Here is a 23,376-nt window from a genome sequence, read left to right as displayed (position 1 = left end):
TATGACACTATCACTCTTAAGAATTAAAGAATATACCCAAAATGCCATCTAGTATAAAATCTGATTTAGTGGGCTCTTAGCCACAAGGCCTCCAAGGATCTAATAACTCCTTTCTATAAACCAACATCAATAATGTAAATTATCAAATGACTTATTTGCCTTTTTAATAAACTCAAATTGCTTATTTCTTCAAAAACTGAACATATCCTTGTTTAAACAATGATCCATGCATGGAGTTAAAAAGAAATTATATCCTTTTATTTACCCATGGAATAACTCGATCTAATGAAAGTACTGGTACTAAGTTATTCTGAGGATTTTTCTATAAGCCTTGTAACTGAATATCTTCTATTCAAAACAACTTTGACATCTTTACATTGATGTCCCCTTAGCCATAAGGAACAACTGTATAAAATTTAGTCCACAACCCCTCACAAATTAAAAGCATGACTGTACCCTTTACATGTATAAATGATATATACCAATATTAACAAATATATTTCTTAAAATTCATTCATTCAACAAGTGTTTAATTGAGGGTCTATCTAGGTACTATGCTACGGGTAGGGATACCAAGATGACCTAATTAGAGTTCCTGCTCTCAGTCACAGAAACATAACATCACAATATCAAAACGCACTGTACTGAATGTCAAAAGGAAACAAACCTTAAGTTGCTTTCTATACCAAGTACTCAGAAAATTCAAAAGTCCAAGCAACTAACTATACAAAAGAAATAAGGAAGTATGTCAGTTAACTTTAGGATGGGTCATCTGACACTCATTCCAATTCTCCTTCTCCTTGCCTTCTTCCAAAATAAGGGCTCAAAAGCTAAAATATCTTTTTAAAAGTCTTGCCCACAGTAGTAGTCATCTGAATTAAATCTGCCCGTTTCAGTCCATTTTAGTTCACTGATTCCTAAGATGTAGATGTTCACTCTTGCCATCTCCTACTTGACCATCTCCAATTTACCTTGATTCATGGACCTAACATTGCAGGTTCCCATGCAATATTGTTCTTTAAATAACTGGACTTTACTTTCACCACCAGACACATCTACAACTGTGTGTCATTTCTGCTTTGGCCCAGTCACTGCATTCTTTCTGGAGCTATTAGTAACTGCCCTCAACTCTTCCCCAGTAGCATACTGGACACCTCCCGACCTGGAGGGGTGGGGTGGGGGGGTGGGGTTCATCTTCTGGTATCATATCTTTTTGCCTGTTCATATTGTCCATGGTGTTCTCACGTAAGAACACTGGAGTGGGTTGCCATTTCCTCATCCAGTGGACCTCGTTTTGTCAGAACTCTTTACTAAGACCCGTCCATCTTGGGTAGCCTTGCATGGCATGGTTCATAGCTTCCCTGAGTTACACAAGCCCCTTTGCCACAAGGCTGCGATCCATGAAGGGGTTAAACAAAGAACTTCACTGTATTTCTATAATGGCACCTAGTGGCCTCCTGAACTCCATGGCATGGTAGGAATTTATGTGATCCTCTCCTTTTAATTTTTTTTAATTTATTTGTTTTTAATTAAAGATAGGTTGATTTTCCAGGTGGCTCAGTGGTAAAGAATCTGACTCCCAATGCAGGAGAAGCAGGAAACACTGGTTCGATCCTTGGGTTGGAAAGATCCCCTGGAAGAAGAAATGGCACCCACTGCAATATTCTTGCCTGGATAATCCCATGGACAGAGGAGCCTGACAGGCTATAGTCCGTGAGGTCGCAGAGAGTCAGATATGACTCAGCAACTGAACACACAGGCAATTAAAAGATAATTGCTTTACAATTTGTGTTCGTTTCTGCCATATAAAAACGTGAGTCAGCCGTAAGTATATCCCCTCCCTCTTAAGCCTCCCTCCCAACCACCCCTACACCCTACCCTCTAGGTCTTCACAGAGCACCAGGCCGAGCTCCCTATGCTATGCAACAACTTCCCACTAGCTAGCTGTTCTACACATGGTAATGTATATACGTCAATGCTACTCTCTCAATTCATCCCATCCTCTCCTTCCTCCACTGTAGCCGCAAGTCCGTTTGGTTCATCTGTGCCTCCTAAAATACTTTGTATCTCATCTAGAGATGGTTAAGCTGCAGGAGTTGGTGATGGACAGGGAAGCCTGGCGTGCTGCAGTCCATGGGGTTGCAAAGAGTAGGACACAACTGAGCAACTGAATCTAAGAGGTAGTTATGTGACACACGTTTTATCCCTGAGATGCAGGCAGAAGTCCCCATGAACAGCATCTGTTTCTGAAGAAAAAGAGAAAGCTCTTCATGAAAACTTGGTTTCTGGGATCCCTTTACTTTTCTTCCTGCTTCAAAGTAAACACAATTTCTGTAGGTACAAATGTCATCTGTGGAATAAGAAGCAAGCGTTTTGTACCAAAGATGATAGAACAGGATACTGTTACCTGGACCCTTGATGGCATCAGTTACCTGTGAACTAACTGCCTCCAGACTTCTTATAACAGGAGACAAATAAAATCCTTACTCATTTAAGTCACTGTCAGTAAGATTTTCTGCTACTTGGAGCCAGAGGCATTTTTACCATTAAAAGGAAGCCACAACACAGAGATGTTTAAGTTTGGACTATCTACGACTCCTTCTTGCTTGAGCCAGAGGCTGTGATCTAGTCCTTTCTAGCTAGAAGAAATAAAAACAATTTTGAATTTGCATGTGTACAGTTTTACCAAATCTTCTATAACCTAGATTAAATAAATATGTTCTAACTCTTCCATGGATATTCATTTGTTGCATAGTCATTACAGGATTTTTTATTTCTTTTCCTAACGAAAACTTTCAATCTCCCAAACCTATAAAATAACATTTCTTACAGTATGATATAGATCACTCATATATGTAACATACACAAATAAACAGCTGAAAAAGGGGGCAAGAAATGAGAATGGAGAGAGAAAACAAGAGGAACCTAGCTTATTTGAAAATATAAACTATGTTTTTCAATTTTGTGAGCATCTTTAAAAAGTATCTTCATAATGAATTAAGACCCCAAGATTAACAGAATTTTTAAAATAGGAAAGATTCCCCCAACTTGAAAGCACTGTATCTATTTTTTGAAAATTTTTAACTTGAAAAATATAGAGACTTTCCTGGCAGTCCAGTGGTTAACATTTCATGCTTCCAATGTAGGGAGCACAGGTTCAATCCCTGAGCAGGGAACTAAGATTCCATATACTGTGTGGCCAAGCCAAAAACAGAAAAGCATGTTATCAACAAGTATTGTTCATTCAACTGATTGATCACTAGAATTATTATACCACTGCACTATCCCATCTATCTCTGCTGCTGCTGCTGCTAAGTCACTTCAGTCGTGTCCAACTCTGTGTGACCCCATAGACGACAGCCCACCAGGCTCCCCCGTCCCTGGGATTCTGCAGGCAAGAACACTGGAGTGGGTTACCATTTCCTTCTCCAGTGCATGAAAGTGAAAAGTGAAAGTGAAGTCGCTCAGTCATATCCGACTCTTAGCGACCCCATCTATCTCTAGTAGCTGCCCTACCATAGTAATTTCTCCCTATGTAAGTTTCAGCTGGACATATTGTAAGTGTGTACTGTTTTGGGGATAGTTTCCATTGTACACTGCTAAAAGATTCATTAATTTCAACCACCATCAACCCCATATGCCACATATACTTTTTTCTGCCTTTTGTGTTCAATATATTTCACTGTGGCCGTTCAGAGGAAAAGTATACATTCCAATAACACTTGAGTTCCCCTCAGTTACCCTTTCAGTGGCTCAGGGTAATGACAGAGTAAAGAACCGTGTTCTTCACAGGCTCTCTTTTTTTTTTCCCTCTCTCATTTGGGAGAATTTCAGCTTCAAATCTCTTGTGCCAAGAAGCAATGGGTAATGTCTAATGCTCTTCTCTAACAGTAGCTTACTCTGACGGGAACGGGAGGAGAGTCAGGAGAAATCACTCACACTCCCAGCTTTGAAAAAGTCTTAGCATATGGAATAACCAATCTCTTACCCTAGTTTCCTAAAATAGAATTATGGAATCATAATAGATAAAGGGGCCAGAGGAAAAGGAAACAGAATTAGAAATTTTACAACTATCTGTGAGTATGGGTAATGGCTAAAATCTAGCCCTAAATCCCCAGTGAAATCAGTCCAACAAAACACCTATAATTCATAAAACCTGGGGCTTATATATTACTTGGCATTGTTCATAAGTAGAGACTTCCTCTGTAAAAAAGATTTTAAAAACCACATTCTCATGAGACAGCAAGAATGGGAGAAATAAGGATAATAAGCATAGATAACACAAATGCCTTGGTTTTAAAATCAACACTCAAAGACAATCTACCACAATCCCTATGACCTCAAAAGAAAATTCAAAGAATAAGTCTCCTTTGTTTATGTCATCTCAGCTTCAATTCCATCAGCAGTTATCTCCTTTAAAACAAATATTTCTAGGGCCCTTACACGATAGGAAGTCCTTTTTCTCAGGCCCATTTTTATTTGGTTATCTTTTTAGGTGCACTAAAGATTGAGTTTACAATAAGCTGAACAGACAGCGTACAAAAGGCTTTTAGAACTATACCATATGGTCCAGGGAAGGGAACAATCTGGACGATCCCCATTTCAATCTGCAAGCTTGTCCACCTCTATAACACATTATACCACTGTAATAAAATATTAAGATGGAAACGTAAAAGCGAAAATAGTCTATCTTTAGCATTACCAGGCAACCACACTTCTGAAAATTTACTGATAAACTTAGTAAACATTTAATTTATATTCTGAAATTTTGGTATGCAACACCAGGCATATAAACCTAGGCGACTATTCACTAGAAACAATATTTCAGCAGGGATATGTGTCAGTATTCAACTTATGCTTCAGAAATTTGGAAGGAAAAAAAAAAACACTTTTACAGGGGGTATATTGGCAGGGGCTGATGTAACAGATGACACATTCTTGGAAATCAAATAAAAGCAATAGGGAAATACCCATTGTTGCCTGGTGAAGGCCTAATCACATGGACACAGCTGGAACCAATGTAGATCATTCATTAATAAAATTGTATTGTAGTAGCCACTTTTTGATGCATTTCAATTGCTGCTGTAGCCAAATCTCTGAATTTCTTTGTTCCATGTTAGCAAGATTGTTTGAATGGGAAATATGAGAAGATTTAGAACGGGGAGAGGAGGGGAACAAACCTGTTCTCATGCTAAAAATGACACAACTAGCTCAAAAAGCTAAATGTCACTTTACCTTGCAATCTACTTATACTATCAGCAGCTTAAAATATGCAGCGTAAACCTGAAATGGGGAATTCATATGGTACCATGGATAAAAAGTGAGCAGTGTGAGATGCCACAGAAAACATATGAAAGACTTGTGAAAGTATTTTACAGAATGATGATATAAGATGTTGGGAGAGGGAATTAAAATGTATCAAATACTAAGGGGAGAATCAGACAACTGAATTAATATAAACTCTTTCATGGAATACTCTCTATTGACTTTTACACTGAAGTATGTCCTATATGCTTAAAGGAAAATAATTCATATTTTTGACCACATAAACTTAGAAATCACTGTTTGTCATCACATGTTACCAATATTTGATATCAAACAGCCCCTTTCCAGAAGTTAGGTTTAAAATCTGTACTGAAATTCAAATGAAATAAAATATTGGCTCTAATTATAAATGTGGTATGTACTATAATAAAGTTATGGTTAAAATAATAAATTTGGTATTTATCCAATTTTGCTGGCATCCATTAATACATTTATTTTTCTATGTTTCTACAAATATAATGACTAAGCTTCTATGTCATAATTTCTGCAAACTGTATATCAAATCATAAAGATATAGCAGCCTTGATATGAAGCCTGATCTAAACAAAACTGCAGAATTTATTACTTGCAAAAATAAAAACTCAGTAACATTTATCAAAAGCACTGCTCAAACATTATAGGTTTTAGATATATTTCTATTATGCCTCTGTGTATAATTAGAATAAACAAATAAATAGCACAATTTTCATGTTGCAGTTTCCAATTCATCAAAAGATATATTCCTACCACAAAACAGATAAAGGGCTTAACTGCAAATAAAAATCATACCAATGGAGAAAATGTATTTAAAGTCAATGAGTAGTATTCAATACAAAATTAACATTCAACATAAGTGAACACACAGGAAGAAAGAGTTTTTGTCTGTATTATCCTTAACCTCCAATTCTAATATTATCAAACCTTGACACAAAGGACTCAAGACAGTCACGCACTTAACTGGACCAAGAGAAAAAAAACAGTTTCACTGGCATTCCTTCTCAAAAGCTTCATGTTCCTTTGTCTTAAAATGTTGACCTAAATATGTAATGAATATAACTTAACAAGCACCTCACCCAGATTCACTTGAGCTACTCTACAGAAAAAGCCACTTACATACAAGTTTAAAAAAAAGACAGCATTGGGGGGGACTTGAGAATCACAGCATTTAATACATGTGCATTATATGTACAAATCAATTTGAGTATTTGTTTGTTTTGTTATAGTAATGAGCCAATATGTTGCTGAACCTGTCTTGAGAATGAGGAAAAATAACAGGTGAGTTTATTTAATGCATACTTCTGATAGACCTGTTTTACAAATCCTTTAATTATTTTAAACCATGCTCTAAACTTTAAAAAATCTCTGGAAAAAAAAAAACCTTTAGATTGCACATGTTTATCTTAATGTATCCATAATAGATATATTTTCCAGCACGTATAAAAATGTTTCACATTAATCATTTTAACACAAACCACTGTTTACTTTCTTTTTAGTCATATTTGTCATATCCTTACAAATCTATCTAAGTTTTTACTCCCAAAGGAATTTTCTCATTGCCAGAAATCATTGACAATTTTAAAAAATAAAGGTCAATCAAAATATCAACCTCCTCCTAAGAAAACACATTTGGCCTATTTAACTATTCTTATTCTGAATGTATTTTTAAAAAAAACACTAATTTTTAAAATAGATCACTTGAAAGTGAATCATTTGTTTTGCTTAATACAACAAAAAATATTTACATTTTGAGGAACATTCTAGAAAATTTCATTGAATGGTTGTTCATAGTGAAAATCTAGTTTCCTCTTCAAATCATTACTTAAAAATCATAATGCTACATTCTCACATCACTTGTAATAGTAGGTTACTAACTAAATTTAGAAAAAATTGGAAACTTAAAAACACTTTTGTATTTTACCTTGCATTTTGACTTCAGAAGAAAAAAATTTTAATGGACATCCTTGTATTTAATAGAAGCTCACTTGCTTACCTAACTACATTTGTCAAACATTCCAAAAAATGAGTATTCTATCTATAAAAGATATGAACTGACTCTGAATTTTAGACAAAAATAGAAAACAATAGCAAGTTTTTTGGTCTCAACAAGAGATAGCCTGGCATAAAAATCTATATAATATAAGCAAATATTACTCAAGAGTTTCAATTCAAATAATAAGTTGTGAAGCAAGACAAGATTCCTACCAATCAAAAATACTATGTCAACATGACCCAAGTGATCAATATTCAGAAGGGTTTTGTGAAAAGTGAGGCAAAAATGCAACTGCAAGGAAATCTCTAGAAGAGCTGGAAAAGGCAAACTGAGCACAACCTTCTATAAGGAACAATGCTATTAAGTAAACATGGAAGTTGTGAGGAGACTCTGTCTATTTTTTTTTAAGTTGGTTTTTCTTTTTTTTTCATGATGGTGTTCTAAGTGAAGAAAGAGGGAAAACAAATGGTATAAGGAGGAAAAACTAAGGCCTGCTTGCCTTCCTTCAGTGATGCTGGGAGGGCACACCCTCTGCCTTATGAAAACCACCGCCAGAACCAAGCTACACAAAACATTTTGGCTGCCAGCCTAGAACAGTGCCAGGCTGTTTTTTATTTTTGCGCTAGACTCCCTCAATTGAGACAGTGTGGGATTGTCACTTTGATGCACATAGAGAACAAAGAATAATATAGGACAGAGGGGGGTAATTTTTTTGCCCCTTTAAAGTCAGGTTAGCATTTTGTTTCCTTTGACAGGTCTTGAAAAGACCCAAGAAACAAAAGTTATGCTGAAGAATGGATCAATTGCCTGAAGAAATTAGCGTGAGTACAATATTGTCAACAGTTTAAAAGCCATGTGAGAGATTAACATTTTAAGAAATCAGACTTAAAAGGGGTCCAAGTCATACATTTACCTGTTTAAGAGGCCACAGACCAAGAAGTACATGATTGATACATCATCACATAATCTTATTTAAAATCTGATGGTATGAAGGAAGGCCATAAAATCTGACCAAGAGAAAGAACGAATATAAGTTAAAAATTTTAGGTCACTTTTCAGAGGCAACTGTGTCAGCTGCTATTGTGACCTTGAGTTCTCCAAAATTAAATAATCTGGCTAAAAGATTATGACATTAGAATCTGAATACTTTATGCCTTTATAGGGAAAGAGGTGATAAATGATCAAAAATGTTTAAAGGATTAAACCACAAATCATCTACAAAGTTGCCACAGACACAAACAGGAAAACCGTCTTTTCTATCCTATTCAATTCTGTACTAGAAGCAAAGCTAACACAAATGAGAAAGCTAAGTGTGTGCTGCTGCAAGCTTGAACTAAATCTACTACCTAAATCTGGAGACCGAAAATACCAATAAGCCATTAGCTCCCAGAGGTATGACCTTTTTCTCTCTGATGCACAAGATAAGTAGAGGTACAGGTCCATTTCCTACAAACCAAATGAAAAGAAAGAATGAACTATGACAAGCCCAGATCCATGCTGGCATATTTTACACTAAGCTCAGCATCATCTCACTGCCAATCAAGGGGGGAAAGAAGTTGTGAAACTAATACAGCATTGATGAATAGCACCAAAGGTCTATGAGTCCCTTCCTCCTGCACATCTCCACTGAATCAGCTGTTAAAAGAAGACCAACGGCTGTTACAGAAATAGCAAGAACTAAAGCACTTGCCTCAGATGTTACTCACGGAGGCATGGAGCATTTACCACCTGAGCCTATCTAATTTCTGACAGAATGATCCCCTGCCCAGTTTTGTTCATGGCCACAGATTCTGATAGCAAGTCACAGTCAGTGTTGGAAAAGGCAACGGGGGAGGGAGGATGTGAAGAAGAAACTGAGAGAACAGTGGTCAAACTTCAAACAATATACATGCTTCTCTTACGTAAATCAGTGCCCATGCACAATACCTTGGGACAACAAAACCTGTGACAAAGGTTCCAGGTACAATGATTTGCTCTGGGTGGCAAGGGTAAGTATGCCATATAACCAAAAAAAAAAAAAAGGCAGGATTTTGCTCCTCCTCACTGTTCTCCTTTTGCATTTCCTTTCTTTCCTCTAAGATACACTGCTGATGCTATTACCACATGGGACACTGATAGTCATAGGCAAAGCTCTCATGTATTGCCAAAGTGGTCCAGAGAGTGCTGTCTGGCTGGCTTTATTTCAGCAAGGAATATGAGGCAAAACCAGGAAGCAAAAAGAATGAAAGGTATAGAAGTCAGGCAATAGCCTGTGTTTTCTGTTTATTAATGATGCAGATGAAATGGGCAGAAATCTCGAAAAACCAGCCAAGTTGACTGAATTACAAAGAAAGATTAAGGAATTAAATGTGTATAACTTGGCTGACAACCAAGGAACAATATGAGAGTTGTCCACAACTCTCCAAAGTATATACATAAAAAGAAGAGCAAGGGATTTTTATCTACTACAGAAGTGTGAATATATGAAATAATGATGAGATAAAATAAAACTTAAGAAAGGATATTCTTCTTTCTTCCTAGAAATATGTATCATCTTACTGACCCACACTGCAGGCAAGAGTAGATAATAGGAAATGACCACATACTACCAGGAGACTTCATTGGTGGAGAAATAAAAATGAAATCCCGTTTGCTTACCTGATGATCCAGATACAGTGATGTCTCTCTTTACATTTGTCTAACCTGGCTAATGCAGAGATACCTGTGAAATCACAAAAGACACAGTAAAGTTGGTATCTTCAAACTAAATCCAATCTGAATTCTGAATCCTTACCTGGACAAGAGTTTACTTGAATGATCTAGTAGTTTGATTCTTGGACAACCCAAGATAGAAGAACCTCTAAGAATAAAAATATTCTGAGACTTAATTAATAAGAGCTTTTTTCAGTCTTTCCAAGGATTTCCCAAATTAATTATAATAACAACAACAAAAAAAAGTAATTAAAGCTCCTTAACCTTGGTACATGGACAGCCTTCAGGAGTCTATGTACTCCTGAATGAGATATGCAAAATGTGTGGGTTTATGTAAATGCATTTCTCTCTAGGGAGAAGGTCAATAGTTCACGAGATTTGCAGAAAGGTCTATAATCCAAAAAACTGTCAAGAACCTCTGCTGAGTATAGTCTAAAATCTCAAAGGCAGGTTGGAATTCACATGGATAATCAGTCCAGGTTTGGGGGTTTCACCCCAGGGAAATGGTGGAGGTGCACAGACACTTGTAGATCTGGGGTAAACACCTTAAGAACACTCCTTTCTGGAAGAGCATAACATCAAGTTTAAACTGTTACTTAACTCACAAGGACCCATGTTCTCTGTCTGCCATGCACAGTGAAGACAACGATATCACCATACACCCAAGGGTGGATATTCTGACTTGCATCTTCTGTTTATATTAAAATCAGAATCCTTAGGTATATAGACACTGACAAGGTCAGAAATAACACAGCAACTCATCCCAAAAGAATCCTACATGACAAGCAAAAAAGAGGAGCTATCCAACAGTTTACCTAGCACAAAAAATCACAGGAGGAGCCAAACACATCTCTTAAAAGAATTGTTCAAAACAGTAATCAGAGTCACAATAACCTACACCAGGAAAAACAAACAAACAAACAGGTCAGAGAACCTTCCATACATCAACTATGAACAAGATGGGAAAGCATTCACAGCCAAGACAGGATCTGGAGCTGAGGTCTCACCAAAACAATGACAATAATGAACAAACCCCGAGAAGACATGTATCAAGGGAAGAGGAAAAAAACCCTCAAAACTGGCTTATTTCAGGGACTTCCCTGGTGGTCCTGTGGTTAAGACAGCATTTCCACTGCAGCGGGTGCGGGTCCGGTCCCTGGTCAGGGAACTAAGAGCCCACAGGCTGCAAGACCAATAAACAAATAATATGTGAAAGTCACTAAAAAATTTATTTTAAAGATGGCTTATTTCAAATAACAAATATGTGATATAGTCTCTCAAAAAAAAAAATAGTGTGTTTAACCATGTGTAAAACAGATAACTAGTGAGAAGCTGCTCTATAACACAGAGAGCTGAGTCCGGCACTCAGTGACGACCTAAGGGGTGGGAGGGAGGCGCAGGTGGAACAAGGTACAGGTATACTCATGGCTGATTTGAGCCACAACACAACACTGTAAATCAATTATCCTCCAATTAAAAGTTTAAAAAATAAAATTTTTAAGTAGTGTGTTTAGACATTCACCTCCTGAGCATCTCTCAGCATGGCTCCATCCGGTGCTAGGAATTCATCAGTGAGTAAGACAAGCACAGCTTGCCCTGCTGGAGCTTAATTTTGGAGCAGAGAGGAAGGATGATGGGAGACAGATCTATCAGCAATACCATTTTAATGTGTGACACATGATATAAAGCAAAATGATGTGACGGAGACATATGAAAACAGCCTACATCTATCTAGTACATCACAGAGATGTTCACTCCAGTTCTCAAAGTTAGTCAGGGACTTTGAGAACTAAGGCAGGGAAGGGACTGTGAGGACAGCTAATCAGACCTCTTCACTTCAGAGATGAGGTCAGGAGAGCTGTTCAGGAAGACAAAGAATCACAACTTCATTATCTCCAAACATCAAAATCCACACTAGACTAGCTAGGATTTCATGATACACGTTCAGTCTTTAGAGAGAGAATTGAGAACAGGTTCTGAACAGCACTCCTGAAAACCTGGCTGACGACAGAGTACTTCACACCCTTCATATTTAATAAGGAACCACCATCGAGTCAAATCCTTCAGAAGGATTCACAAAGACAGTAACACTGGTTGTGTGCTTAGTGGCTCAGTAGTGTCCAACTCTCTGCAATCCCATGAACTGTTGCCCGCCAGGCTCCTCTGTCCATGGAATTTTCCAGGCAAGAATACTGGAGTGGGTTGCCATTTCCTACTCCAGGTGATCTTCCCAACCGAGGGATCGAACCCATGTCTCTTGCGTCTCCTGGACTGGCAGGCGGATTCTTTACCACTGAGCCACCTGGAAAGTCCAACACTGGTTACATGTGTATAAAGAATATGAGTGTTGGGCCTAACCTTTGAAATCATACTTTTTCAATTTGAACCCAGTAATGTGAAAGTCACTCAGTCGTGTCCAACCCTTTGTGACCCCATAGACTGTAGCCCAACAGGCAACTCCGTCCATGGGATTTTCCAGGCAAGAATACTGGAGTGGGTTGCCATTTCCTTCTCCAGAGGATCTTCCTGAACCTGGGACTGACCCTGGGTCTTCCGCATTATAGACAGATACTTTACCGTCCGAGCCACCAGGCAAGCCTGAACCCAGTAAACACAGTGATAATTCAAAAGTTGTAAAAATAATCTTGAAGTTCAAAAACAAAAATCAGTAAAACAATACTGAGTAGGAAAAGGTATGGAAATCTATTTATATGTAAAGACATGCATAGAGTGATCCCGACTGGTGGAGGACCTAGGACTTGAGCCTCAGTGAAGGATGCTAGCATTCCACCTGCACACACTCTCATCGCCCCTGCCCTCTGTACGTCACTCTCCACCAGCGGACATGGACAACAAACATTTTTACACAGAAGCCCTTTCAATTGGTAGATAATGCTGTTCAAATAGTCTATCTCTGAGAACCTAGTTGCCTAAAAACATCTAAAAAGACAGACACACTTTAAAAAAGAGTAGGAAGGATTCTATAAGCTATCAACAGAGAAATATATTTTGTAAGTTTTTTTTAAGTTGTTTGAGAAAAAAACATGTCAGAGATTTCAAAAGATCAGTGATGCAAAGTTTCCCCAAAGCTAGAAATCTATTTACACTATTTGCTTAACCTACAGCATCCAATCTAAGAAGATAATCCTGAGTCCTTTTCTCTTGACTGTGAGCAGATTCTATGACATCTGTGATCTCGCTGACCAGAAGTGATGCTGGAGACTTGACTAGGCAGCAGAGTGACCTGTTCCTTCCACCTCGGTCAAGAAAGAGTCTTCCACCCAAAGTTGTAAAGCTGTCAGGGATGTAGTAAACCCTTTCCCTCAAACTTCTAACAAGTCAGAACTTTTCACAAAATTTACTCCCCAAAAAGGCTTATTCACATGAATTTGCTTTGTGTTACCATCATTCAGTGTCTTCATTTTTTATTTAGTAGTATTTTTAGCCAAATGAAATGAAAATACAGTTTTTCTCAATCTGTCTCAGCTCTACTCTTCATGTTCTGGGACCCAATTCTTGCAATCCTTTAACAACTATTTATTTCACACCAAACTAGATATCTCCCTAAAGCTTACCAATCTAGCCTCCAGGCATATTTCTTAAATAAAAGCTGTAGATCTTTGTAAACCTAAAATTTGCATACTAAAGGAACAAATCAACTATCAAAAGACCTAGTAGTATATAGCAGTTGCTCACCTCTAAGCAGAGTTTTAGAATTCATTTCAATTTATTATTTTTTTAAAGAAACAGCTATTGACTTTTTCCCTTTGCAAAATACTGTTTAATGGCCTAGTTAAGTTAGAGGTGAGAGTGTGAAGCAAGTGTTTTAAATTGGTAAATTCTAAATAAAAGTACATCAGTCAAAAGTTTTAATAAGACTCAGCAGGACAGAGAACTGACAGACTGTAAGGTATCAAAAAGGAGTGATAGACAATGATAACCTTCATCACTTGTATAGGGGTTTATAATTTCATTGCTTCAAGGTTAATAAAATTGTGTGGTATTTTGCCCATTCTTATCAAGTAATGGATGCCTTGGTTTGTATACATTTATCAACCGAACCAAGTTAACAGAAGAAATGACTGAAATGTTACCAATTAATCTGCTGCATTTTTTAATGTACTCCTGGGTACAAGCTATCATAATCTGTTCTAATCAATAACTGGGTACCCTAAAATAAAAGCATAAGGTTTCCAACAGCATCTCATAAAGAGCAAATTTAGAATTCTAAAAGTCCAGTAGGTTCCTAAAGTGATATTTTTAATTAGATACATTCCTTTATTTACCTTGTACTTCAAGTCAACTGTTGTTAACATCGTTCCTTCCACCAAATAGTAACGAAAAATACAGATTGATGAATGTATTCAAGACATAGGGAGCGTGTAACTGGATGGAGAAACCCAAGCAACAGACACAAATAATGAGAAGTATTAAAGTAATAAGAGGATTATAGGCTGGAGCAATTGTTTTCAACCATCACAGGACAAAACAATACACTACTGTGGCCTTGCCTCACCAAGCACCCAGAATGTATTCAAGGCTCTGCTTGGTACCCAGGTCTAATGAAAATCTACAGAATCTATGCCGGCTGCACAACGGCATCACCTGGAGGCCTTAAAACAAAACAAACAAAAACGTAAAACTTAAACCACATGATCAGAGATTTTGGTTTCATCAATAATTTTTAGAAGGTCCCAGGTGATTTTTACACATGCAGCTATGGTTAAGAAATACTGCTAAGGGGCATTGGGTCTCAAAGTACGGTCCCTGGACCTGCAGTGGGAGCAACAGCAGCATCAGTTGAGAACTTATTAGAAATGCAAATACCCAGGCCCCAACCCAGACTTACTGAACCAGGAAATCTGGGTAGGACCAGCAGTCTGTATTTTCATGAGCCCTTCAGGAAATTCTGAGATACATTAATGCTTGAAAAACACAGCTACAGAGTAAGAAGAATCTGGGTTTCAATCAACTCTCCACAATTTACTTACTGAATGACCACTGGTCAGCTCTCTAAACCTCACTTTCCTCATCTGCAAAATAATACACTCAGCTAAGATCTGTAAGCGCTTCCCGGTGGCTCAGCAGCAGAGAACCCACCTGCCAATGCAGGAGTCATGGCTTCCATCCCTCGTGGGGAAGATCCCCTGGAAGAGGAAGTGGCCACCCACTCCAGGACTCTTGCCTGGGAAATCCCATGAGAGGAACCTGGAGGGCTACAGTCCATGGGGTCACAAAGAGTCAGACATGACCGAGCGACTGACCACACACCTACTACATGCCAGAGAATGCACTAACAAGCACTTTATTAATTAATTTAACACAACAAGCTACCAGGTAGATATTACTATCATTTATACCCATTGAACATTACAAAGCAAGGAAGCAGAATCAGAATTTGAACTCAGGATTTTCAAATTCAAAAATCCTTGCTCTTTCCCTATTTCACAAAATATGCTGACATGCTCTTTCTCCTTCCTCCCTTCCTCCCTTTCTTCTTCCTCCCTCCCCACTCCTGTCTTCTCTTTTTCCCTCTCCCCTATTAGTCTCTATTTGTCTTTCTCACATTCTCTGGAAATTCATTTTCCCACTACAAAGCTAGAGATTAACTAGCATGTATGGTGTGACTACTGCTATAAGTCACAAAGAAAAAGATTAATATTTTAAAAATTTAAAAGTCACAGTAATGAAGTTACTAGATGTAGATACACACTTAGCAAAATACAGAAACACATACAATTTAGTTCTAAACTGGTGAGTCAAAAACAGAAGAAACTCAGAAATTCATGAGACTGGAGCTCAGAGACCAAAGCGTGACATCAGGAGGAAGTCCGACTTATCTTGAAACAGGATGAAAAGTCTGTCCAGAACTGGGGGAGAAACAAAGGGTTAGAAAGAAGTAGAAAACAAAGCTAAATTCCATGGGTCCTCACTTAGAGTAAGAAAAATTTCACTTCAGTATAGTAAAGATACAAAATCTTTTTTCACAGAATATTTTTGACACACTGATAGTAAAAACGTAAAGTCAAATCACAGATACTTATTCTAGGAAAAAAGGATTATAGTGGAAAAAAGTATACATAAAAAAAGGCATTTCTATTGCAAAAAATATTCCATATGCTCGACCCTTTACTATAGTGTTTCCATGGGCTATTTTTATGCACTGCACAGTATTTTCAGTCATTCACTGATCCAGTCAACAATGACTGATCTCTTTGAGTAAGGCATCAAGGATAAAAAGATAAATAAGATACTGACTCAGGGCACATGGAGCATTTATATTAGAAACAGACTACAAATGTTATATGCAATATTTACATGAAGTTATTAAGAATTCCAAAGGTCAATTCTTAGGAAAGACTTCTGTGAAATTTCTGAAAGTCAATGTAGTGTAAACTAGCCAAGCATTCTGCATCTAACATACTCAAGTACTTTGATTATGGTAGCATCACAGACATCATTTCACAAGTGGAGTCTCCCCAGGACCATCCATGCTGAGGCTGACTTACGGCTAAGAAACGCAGGCAAATGTAAAATCTAGAGTTGAGCCTTCTCATTCATCATTCATTTCACTTTTCTTGAAGAACTAAAGAAGAAACTCTTCTCAGAAGCCCACTGGAAGATTCTACCTATGTATTAATGCAGGAAGATGTGAGGCACAATGGGCTGACTGAATTCACTAGCATCTCTGTCAATGATAGTCCAGGGCTGTATAACATCTTCTTTAATTTTACTTTAATCTGACAACTCCACAATGCACATTTGTCTCTAAGAACCAGTTTAGAAAGCATGTATTAATATATCCACCATACTATGCTTAAATGATGAGGTGCTATAGTTATTTTTTTCTTAGAATAAATCTGAACCAAATTTGATAGGATATTAGAAATTACAGCGTTTTTCAAGCTACACATATTTAAGAATCATCTTTAGTAACATTATTTATTAATAACTTATACAAACACAATGTATTCCCTGGTGGCTCAGCTGGTAAAGAACCTGCCTGCCAGTGGAGAGGCAACTGATGTGGGTTCAATCCCTGGGTCAGAAAGATCTCCTGAAGGAGGAAATGGCGACCCACTCCAGCATTCTTTTCTGGAGAATTCCATGGACAGAGGAGCCTGGTGGGCTACAGACGGTGGGGTTACAAAGAGTCGGATATGGCTGAGAACCCACACACAAACACAAACACAATCATCAAAGAACTGAACCCCAGAGTTAAAAACTACCAGCAAACCACTAGTTTTTATCCCACCTAGTATCTAGGATACATATACTGTTAAAATTAAAAACAGTGGTATACAAAAACTGTCCAGTACTTTGAGTAACAAATTTCTTTGGCCCCAATATATCCAAGTCATATTTTACTACAGTAGTTTACTAAAATTCAATCCCCTACCATCTCATTCCTTAGCAATATAAACTGCATATAACAATGCAGTAGGGTTAAAAGGTTGGTATATGAGAGTAGCTCAATCTTGATAAAAGTGGTTGGGATAAAATCATCTTTTAAAATATTCAGATGATGCCATCGAGATAGCCACATGCACTTGGATCTATACGCCTTAAAAAACTTGTTTAGATTTACTGAAGCTATACCTGCTGTCAAGAAACAAAAAAGTGATGAAGGTTGATCAAACGCCACTTTGCCTCCAGGATCGTGTTAATGCTTTCCACTAATGCCATCCTAAAAGTTAACAGTCAATGTAATCCAAAGGTTTCTCTTTATTTCTATATTTAAATCATCACAGGTTTGATCAAGCATGCAAATCCCTCTGGGCTCAGGGTTGCCATCAAAATGTCTTATAGGAACATTAAAAATTGAATGGGCATAAACAACTCCAACAGTGCGAAGCTCATGACAGCATCACTGTGATCTTTGTGTTTCATGTGCACCAACACTGGGGAAGTTTGCAAGGGAATCTGAGCAACTAATTACTAGCTTTTGCTTGAGGGCAGGTGTGCTGATCTCTACAGGTGTCTCGGCCGCTGCGCTCTGCCTACTGCATTGCCTCTTGAAGACATTCACTGTAACGACTTGCTGAAGCCCTGCAAAACATCTGAAAGAATACTAAACTGTCGGTATTCAGGAAGAAACATGTTGTGACTCCTTCTTTAAGCTACCACTAAAGAGAAAGAGCAGTTGGAGAGGCTTTACATGGTTTGTGAAAGAATAGTATAAGGCAGTACAAAAAGTAAACATAAAATTATATCTATCAATCACACACATTAAATGAGGATACCAACGTTGTCTAAGTACAGAGGGTTTTTCAAAGAAAATACTGTTATTTTTTAAACAGGATATAAAAAAGCAAAAACTAAATAAATAATAAACTTATGTTGGCCCAACTTTTTTCATTCATGCAAGAGAATGGCCAGTGCTGGGTATGCAATTTTCGAAGGATCAAAAAAAAAAGAGAGAGAGAGAAGTTATCCACTATAAGAAATTAGAAAACAAAATAGTCATCTGCTGACTGCGGAGGCATATATACCATTCACAAATGATGCTATATACAAGACTCATATTCCTTAAGATCTTTGTCATAATATTTCATAAGAAATAATAATGAAAAGATACACAAAGCAGAGACAAGTATCTCCTGCCCTGCTACTTGCTAACTACATAATCTTGAACAAGAAACTTAAACCTTTCTGGGTTTCAATTTCCTCATGTAATAATAAACTAAACCCAACTCTTTAGGGGGTGCTTTTAAATAAGACAGTGTCTCTCAATATTTGAGCCTGAGCTTGACTTACAGTAAGGGCTTAATAAATTATAATTAGCATCATAACTTCTAAACACATTAGTCTCTTGTTCTTAGCAGAGCACTAACCAATAGAAAGCATCTTGGAAAGTAAAGACTTATCAGTAGTATGCTATTCAAAAATTTGTTATATGGTACATTTTTAAAAATACAAATATTTGGGCTTTTAAGCAGTCAACCAATAAGTAAACACACAAGCACAACATTTAAACCATTTAACTAATTCTTTTACTATCTGAATAATCACTCAACTTGGTAAAAAGCTCTTATTTTCAATTTTGAAATTTTGTGAAGAACTAGTCACTTTTATAACAATAAAGGATACTTCTAATAATATTTCAAAATTCATCTTACTAAAGAATCTTTTTGGTAATACTCAGGTTAACGTTCTTAAACATTAAATCTACTAGAATAAGAATATATTTTTACCAATTATTTTTATCCAAAATTTTCTATTTAGAGTTTTTGTTAAACTAAATAGAATTAAGAGGGTATTTCAGACCATCATTAATAGAGTAACCAAAACATCACTTTTTTCTAAATTTTAATAAAAGCAAGAGTTAAAATTGTTTCAGACTATTCTCAAATAGAGAAAAAAGGTTTAAAGCAAAATGTGTACAAAATACATAAAAATAACATAGTATTCCAAAATTAAGAATAATGAGACCCTTGGGCATGATCAGAATATAACTGTTGGAAAAAAATTTCCCTCCCACTCTCAGTAGACTATTACATCAGAGGCTTATTTCTTCAAATCTGGACAACGCAATAACCTTCTGTTTTCTCTTCCTTTAAATCCTTCTTTCCCTTGTTCACCCTCCAGTTTTCACTGGCATTCCAGCCATCATGAATTTTAAGAACTGACCTGCTGTGCTTTCCTTCACTCAGACCTAATTATGTCTCATCCACACACAAAAATCTATTCTAATGTGGAAGAAAGGCACATAGATATTTAAACAGGCATGTGCGTGCACACACACACGCATGTGTCCCTGCACACTCACGCACAGGTGTGCACGCACAAAGCACTAAGGATAAACCAGAGGGTGGTTCATTTTGCCGACCGTAAGTCAAGGAAGGTTTCATATAATTGATGGAGTCAGGTGACACAGTACCTACAAAACAAATGCGAAGCTTCAGGCCATTAGCATCCATTATTAAGCCTCAATCTACCCCATTTCAGCTGCTTCCTGTACTCTCTTCACATGGACTATATATCCCCATTCTTTAAACACAGTGGACACCTTGCAGTCCCCTGACCTCTGCCAGTCCCTCTGCCTTGAATCCCTTTTTCATCTTCATCATCTTTAAAGTTTAAAAACAGAAAAAATACCCTTATATCCTTATATCAAGACATTCTCCCTTCCACTTGTTTTTCTTACATGGTTAAATCAAGGAATCAAAAGGCTTTGGACTTTGCAACTGCAAGCAGGAAGACAGTGTTAATTCCTGCAAAAATTCTGAAGGAAAGTGATTTTCAATTTAAAGTGTAATTATTCAGGCAACACTTTAATCAAGTAAGCAAACTGAATAAAGATATTTTTCTCTCATGTACCCTTTCTCTGAAAATTACAAGATATATACCACAAAAAATACAGGAATAAGACAAGAAAAATGAAAACAATATAAGATTCAGGAAAAAACAAAGAGAGTTTCTAGTTTAACAGCAAAAGAAAAGCACACGACAAAAACACATCTACATAATGAGATGGAAGGAGAACAGCAGTCTCCCAGAAACATATATTCCAGGGAAAAAAAGTAGAAACAAATAAATTCCCTAACATGATTCACCTTATAGAAAATTAGATTAAGAAGCTCCTGGAAGCTCCTGGAAAGAAATACTGAGTAACAAAGAAGCTAGATAAGTTAAAAAAACAAAGCATTACTAACTTCATGAAAAACAAGAAAGCAAAGGCATATTTCTCATCAGTTCATTATAATACTTAGTTATAAATAATATCTGAAAAGTTATAAATAATATCTGAAAAATATAATAATGTAACACCAAAACCAAGTTAGCCAAAAGTTGTAATCTAACAATATTGTAATATGTTGAAAAAAGATGGAAATATAAAAATGAAAAATCCTCAAAGTCTGTACTATAAAGTCAACAAGCAATATCCAAAAGAAATGAATCAAAAGATAACAATATGTATATATCTAATTTAGCAGTATAGAGATATATAATAATCAGAAGAAACAGAGGAAAGGTTAAACATGGTTGCGTGTATAGAAGCAGACTGGAAAGAATGGGTAAGGCACAATTGTATTTTCTTTCTCTCAGACACGTGGCATGCAGGATCTTGCCCAATCATGGATCAAACCAATGCCTCCTGCGCTGGGAGCAGAGCCTTAACCACTGGACTGCCCGGGAAGTCCCACAGTCGTATTTTCTAATAGGCTATTCACAACAATTAGAATTTTAGACTAGATGACTGTATTACTGTGACAAAATAAGAATTTGAAAGAATCAATCATGCTCACAAAAATAGTTCTGACAGTGTTTTTCATAAGACTAAAAGGCAGAAACAATCTAAATGTTCAGTAACAGGTGACTGGTTCAACTGTTCAGTTGCTAAGTCATGTCTGACTCTGTGCAACCCCATGGACTGCAGCACTGCACTGATAGGCAGGTTCTTGACGACTAGTGCCACCTCGGGCTTCTGGATACCATCCTCCCAAATGAGGAAATTTTAAAAATAACTTGGGCATTACTTTTCTTTTTTTAATGGAGGGGGGAGGGGAAATATTGATTGACTGGTTTTGAGAAGGATCATAAATCACCATATAAGTTCTCAAATTTATTGTTCTTATCAAATTGCTGTTTAGTTCCATCCCACAGAGTTGGTCTCTCTCAATCTGACTTCTGAAACACTTTTTTCTTTTTTCTGAAGGCTTCAGGGAAGAAGGGTTTAAACAGAGATCTTCAGGATTTCTTAACAGATACACACTTATCATTCCAAAATGCCAGTTACTTAAGGATTTCATTAGTAGAACATCAGTTACCCAGAGTGTTACTATATTAAATAAGCTTAATATAGGATTATTTGTCTTTATGTGAGTTTAAGATTTTCAAATTAACTAGAAATTTAAATGTTTGGTGGAGCAAATATGAAAAAACATTTCATAATGTTTGGCTTTTATTTAGAGCTAGTTTCGAAATGACTAATAAATGAAGCAGCATAAATTTTAGACACAGAACATTTCTGGGCAAAATCAGAAAACTCCAATCATTCTAATATGCAAAAGATTCTCAACTCTTTCCTATAAAAAGGAGTAAATGTTCAGTATATTTGATTAAAAAAACTAGTCATAAAAGGAATCTAATATTCCATTTTGGTGGGGCTATTTTCTCCATGAGATCAACTGCTACTTCTCAGCTGCTTTAGAATAGACTACATATGAGTAAGAGGAGCCACAAAGAACAGAATGTTATGAAGTAAAGAGCTATTTTATCCACCCTAACTCTCCTATCCCCAGAGGTCTGAGCAGTAGGGCGTAAGGACAAGACAAATGGCCTTTTACAAAGCAAAGTTAAACTGTTTGTTGAGTGACAATTGTATGAAATAAAGAAGGTATTAAATTCTAATAACAAGAACAGGATCTACAGATTTTTATTTCTTATATCATTTACCAACTTTTATAAACAAGGAGATAATAAACTACTGAAGGATAATTTACTCCACAAAATAATGTGTTATGAGTTGGTTTTATACATTAAATTACACGCAATATAGATTTAAGTTATTACAGAGAGGAGGCAAGGCAGAAAAACTTGAAACTCAAATTTTTTAGGAATAATACCAAATGAAATTCATTTGAGCATCTCAAATTTTTTAATACAGTAAAACATGTTCATCTTATAAAAAATCAATTTGCCATCAATTTTTCAAGAACATGTATCTTCTGCATTTAGCAAAACACACTGCTAAGAATTCTAAAAAATGCAAACCAGTCTAAAATACAGAAAGGAGATCAGCAATTGCCTGGAAACTGAGATAGGTAGTGGGTGGAGTTGATTTCAAGGGGGCACAAGCAAACTTTCTAGGGTGATAGAAATGTTCCAAATCATATTATGGTCATAGTTACACAACTGTGTGCTTTTGTAAAAACTCATCACATTGCCCACTTAAAATGGGTAGAGTTTATTCTAACTAAATAATACCTGAATAAAACTGATATAAAAAATACATTCGTCATAGCTTATCATGGCTGACAATCATCTCAATTCATAATGACTTTTATTGTAAATTCACTGTGTTTCTGACAAACAAGGGTAAAGATACCATGAGTAAAAACTACCTGAATGATATGATTAGTTTATAGTCCCCACTATAGCTTATTATTGAGCTTAATACACTGCCACCCACACTGTGCTTACCACATATTATTGTATATTACTGGTTAGGTTTTTTCCCTCCTGAATAGAACTCAAGCCAAAAAAAAAAAATGTGCCATGTATTTATCAGCATCCTCTAAGATCTAGCTCAATTTGTTTCACAAACTAAAGGGTTTACAAGTTAACTTACAGCATGAAATACTTCAAGCAAGTGATTATCATTTCTTCCTAATGCTATAAAAGCAAACATCTTTCAAAAAAATATAAGAACAGGTATCTTGATCTCT

General features: G+C 36.6%; 1 protein-coding gene across 27 annotated transcripts in view; it reads right to left on the bottom strand.

The window, feature by feature from the left end:
* GTDC1 (glycosyltransferase like domain containing 1) overlaps positions 1-23,376 on the bottom strand; it is a 502,335-nt gene that overhangs the window by 407,025 nt on the left and 71,934 nt on the right. For 22 of the 27 annotated variants that reach the window (XM_069577660.1, XM_069577656.1, XM_069577661.1 and 19 more), the window contains one exon: positions 9,932-9,995. The exons of 4 other annotated variants lie outside the window; for them this stretch is intronic. The gene's annotated coding sequence lies outside the window, so the exon portion shown is untranslated. Of the gene's footprint in view, positions 1-9,931; positions 9,996-11,507; positions 12,502-23,376 lie in introns of those variants that run through there. One more of the 27 variants, XM_069577652.1, reaches the window with a different exon arrangement.

This window comes from Ovis canadensis, chromosome 2, assembly GCF_042477335.2.
Source record: "Ovis canadensis isolate MfBH-ARS-UI-01 breed Bighorn chromosome 2, ARS-UI_OviCan_v2, whole genome shotgun sequence".
Lineage (NCBI taxonomy): Eukaryota > Metazoa > Chordata > Mammalia > Artiodactyla > Bovidae > Ovis > Ovis canadensis.
The sequence above is the reverse complement of the archived record's forward strand: the minus strand, read 5'-3'. Positions and strand labels throughout refer to the sequence as shown.